Here is a 4599-nt window from a genome sequence, read left to right as displayed (position 1 = left end):
TCATAACAAAAGATTACGATGAATTGAAAATAGTATAATAATGAATATTAAATTCTTATTTGATGTAAAATACAATGATTCATCTATTCTTTATATGATTTTGATAAAACTGAATGAAACAAAGCCTTAAGTGTTTGAACTAACACATATTCAATATTTATTATACCATTCTATTCCACATAATAAAAACTCGTATGTGCAATGAAATGGAGAGATATTAAGTATTAAAGAATTCTATTAAATAAAATTCTTTCGTAACCTAACATTTTGTTTATAAATCATTTAATTCAGATATTTGCAGAAAAATTTTTCGACTATAAATAAATAAATAAATAAAAAAAAAATAAAAAAGCCTTTTATTTCCAGCAACTTAATTATATACATTTCAATAGATACATTACAATGTTTCTTTTAAATGGCTACTTAGACATTTCAAATTTTTTTTAAAAACAGGGTGTATATATTTTTTTTTCGACTATAAGGATGATCAATTATTAAAAATCACTTCCGATTTTATTCCTCTCTTGAAGAATGTTCTATTCAAAGTGTAAATTATTTTCTTCCACTTAAATTGTTCTGAACAAAGACGAAATTAATGATTACTACTTCTGATCAGCCTAAAACGTTCCTTCGTAAATTCACAGACATTTAAAATAATAAGACTTTATAGTCTACAATTATCTATTAACGGTCTTAGAACACAATTAGTTCTTAAAATTATGTAAAGTCTGTTTTAAATTATTTGGACAAAAACATTTATTGTAGGGTTTATATTTATGCTAAGAAAGGTTCAAGCTAGGAAAAACGCGAATAGACCTGTAAAATTATGTTTGTCATACCGTATTTTTGTTCGCGCCGTAATTTCTCTAAAAATATTTGCTCTTCTTTTTTCGTACTACTACTACTTACTAAAACTTGAACACGTATAGTAATTTCGGCGTCTTGTTCAAGAGCAGAGTGGCGCAGTGGAAGCGTGCTGGGCCCATAACCCAGAGGTCCGTGGATCGAAACCACGCTCTGCTAGTAATCTTTTTGTGTTATTCATTTCACAAAAAAAGAGAAATTGTCTAAAAAATATTTTTGGAGCATTAAAACATAAACAATGGTAATAAACTTCGACATTTACTACCTATATAATTTTACAATCAAAGAAAGATCTCAAGTATAAAGCATTCAACCCCAAATATGATAGTGGTTCGTCAAAAATATCTCCATAAAACAAACGTAATTTTCCCATAAATATTTTGGTTACCTGATCGCACCGCTTTTAGTGAGGTCGGCGAGTTTATTAGAGCAGGCTAATAATCTTTTACTACTTCGTATTTCTATTGTGTCGGGATTACGTAATGAATTTCACGGAAGTACAGGTCTAAGAATATGATTGTATTTGTCTTTGACTTGTATATATTACACCGAATTCCCGCAATTCATTTTTTTATGTCTGTTTTGTAAAGAGCGGCCACATTACGTCAGAGAGCCCGTCATTATTGAAATGTCTGAGTGGAGACCACCCGCGACATACAGTTTTGTAGTATAAAAAGCCCTGATTTTTTTCCCTTCGGACTCATACTTACATGAAAGTGGATCGACTAACAAGCTGGGCGCTTAACATGTCGAACGATGTCCGTTATGGCGTTGGCGTACTATTATGGCTCATTCTTATAAGCATTGGCGAATTGTTACCATGACGAGCTTGATAAATATGGCTCAATTTAATAGCCGGGTGTTTTACATTGCCGCGTTTTATGCTTCAGTCCACGACGTGAAGACATGTGATTAACTTTTTTCATATGTTTCCATTACACAGTGCATGCTTTTAACTTTATGGTTAACAATTAGTTCACGTGTTTACTTTGTTGTTTAAAGCATTCGTACAAAAAGCTGTTGAAATAATTTAATTGGAAAAGTTTTTCTACTACATTGTTTTGCTAAAAAAAACACAAATTACATAATTAAAAATGTTCTACATAAAATTATGCAGTTGCAGTTACTTGTTTTCTTTAAACGACGAAAACTGTTTTAATTTCGTTAAATAAAACAAGCAAGATACAAATACGATGTCCATCTACATTAAGTTTAACAGAAAAAGATTATTTCTCGAAAGCTCTAAACAGCTTTTAAAGTCCATAAACGATATAATACTCCCTGGGATTGTTCGCTAAAAAAGGTTATTGATTGCGAAACATGTTCGCCGGCCGCGGGGGCCGTGTTTCTTTGGAGATTCGTTGGTGGCCGCCGACTGTTCTATTCCAAATATTTTACAAATTGCAAGATCTTGGAAGCGACGCGACAGCACGACGCGCCGACTAATGTCGAAGCATGGGGAGCCATAGATCGATTTCTTGGTAGGTCTATTATTCGAGAGTGCGACCGCGAATACAAAATAGCGATATTTACATTATGTGCATTAAAATTTAACCAACGTATTTGACAAATCTTGTTGGAAACTGAGAACGGTGAAGTGTAAATTTTGTTTTTTATAAAAAAAAAATTACGCCTATATATTTTTTTTTATTAAAAATCTTACTGCGTTTTATATACAGCTAATAGAATTTATTTCTTTACATTTGCTGATGTGTTTTAGTTTAATTGCCTGTACTAGAGTAAGTATAAACATCCTTGAATTATTAATTGAATACGGTAACTCACACATCAATTTGGACATTGTATTACAGACTCAGACAAGGTCATTGGCCGTTCAGCAATGTCAAACAAAGGTGAGAGGGATTCTGCATTAATTAGTTAAAATAAAAACACTTTGAAGTAAATCTTATTAAGATTGTGTTAAAAAAAATAATTGGTTGTTTTATTGTGTGTTGTATGATGAAGTTCGGTTAATTAAGAAGTTTATAAACACAGAAGTAATATTTTAAAAATGTTTAATTAAAATATTCCATAGTCTTTGCTAATATTATAAAGAGGAAAGATTTGTATTTTTGTATGTATTGAAATAACTCAAAAACTACTGGGCCGAGTTCAAAAATTCTTTCACCATTAGGAAGGTAATTTATCTGTGAGTAACATAGGCTATTTTTTTTAATTTAACGCCATGGAAGTCGCGAGCAACACTTAATATTATTTAAAATACTGTTGTAAAGGTCATAAGCACTACCTCGTTCAGGGTTTATGCCCTAGGTTACATTAGGCCAAATCAATCATGTTTACAAACGTGATCAGACGACCTAGGTCGTACTTGCTTCTAACCACATCATTATGTCGTGCGGTCATAAGGTCTCCGAATTGATGTCTATCGTGTAATCAATACATACTTATAAGTATAGATAACTAAGATATGTTAAGAAAATATTGTTTTGTAAATATAAATATGGAGTCAAATCATAAAGGCAAATTTCGGCATGTATATTATTCAAGACAAATAAATAAAGGTAAATTTACATAAAATGTGTTAAAACAACGACCAGTAAATTGTAATTTAATTTAAAAACAAATTGAATTACTTCAACGAAAACGATTCCACTTTAAAACTTGAGACTACGGTGATTAAAAAAGCAATTAAGTTACTCGTACGCGGCGGCAAGATGATTACTATTAATAAAGGATCCCTGATGCAAGTTTTCAATAGTCTGAGCTCGGAATAAATCAAATAACTCCGCAGGATCCCCTGTCGTTGGCAAATGTGTCTTCATTCATGTTGGCGCATAGAAGAACAGTAGAACTATAGAGTTGTGTGTATTATAAAATAATTATCTATTCATTAAAAAGAAAAAAAAACTTATTAAAAATGTAAAAGTAGTTTTCATATATGTTTAATATCAATGTGAGTTCCATTTCTTTTACAAAACGCGATTCGTTTATTTGGAATTTTGCAACAAATTAAGTTTGATTAATTTTAATTTTAATTTTTTTTTTTTGTTTGAATTCACGAGAACCTGTCCTTATTTTGTGATACATTGCTAAAAGTATGGGTAATTAAACGAACATTTGTAACGCACTGGTTCAGAAGAACAATGGTAGCTATCTGCATGTTGTCTTAAAAATGTAAACGTTTGTAAGAAGAATTTAACGAATAATAATTTTAGCAAGTTATAAAACCAATTGATCATATTTTCATTTTATAGCAATACAATTTTTATTATTAATTCTATGTATAGACATATCTTTTGCAATTCCACAGATTACCACCCTGAGTGTTTTTTAAGTTAATCATTACTTAAGTTTAAAATTTATTTTAAAAAAAAAGATAGATGGGTAACAAAAATCTTTAAGTAACAATAGCGTCTCTTCTACACCCTGTTCTCTGACAGACGCCGACAGGTTTTGAACAAAAATAGTCTTCAGCGTGATCGCTGCGAGCTGACGGACAATGCATTCATTATTGAGATACAGTGGCACCCGACATAGCTGCCATACATATACTGCAAGTGAAGTGACGCAACAATATAAATCTAAATAGTCTTTAAATTGTCAATATCAGCTTTTAGTCCATTTATAGAATACGAGCTGTTGCCCGCGATTTCGTACGCGTGGTGTTAGAAAACATACAAACTATAAAAAATACAAAAAGCTACATATCCCTCGGGAACCGGACATGGGGATGAAGGATGAAGAAGGACATGGAGGAAGGGATGAACCGGGGAG

At 31.5% G+C, this 4599-nt stretch overlaps 1 non-coding gene across 1 annotated transcript; it reads left to right on the top strand.

Moving 5' to 3' along the window:
* The first annotated feature begins 951 nt into the window (after positions 1-951).
* Trnam-cau lies at positions 952-1023 on the top strand. The gene has a single exon. It is a non-coding gene; the product is annotated as a tRNA-Met (tRNA).
* Positions 1024-4599: the final 3576 nt, after the last annotated feature.

Source organism: Papilio polytes, unplaced genomic scaffold, assembly GCF_000836215.1.
Source record: "Papilio polytes unplaced genomic scaffold, Ppol_1.0 DF823980.1, whole genome shotgun sequence".
NCBI lineage: Eukaryota > Metazoa > Arthropoda > Insecta > Lepidoptera > Papilionidae > Papilio > Papilio polytes.
Note: the sequence above shows the minus strand (reverse complement) of the source record. Positions and strands in the feature narration are given on the sequence as shown.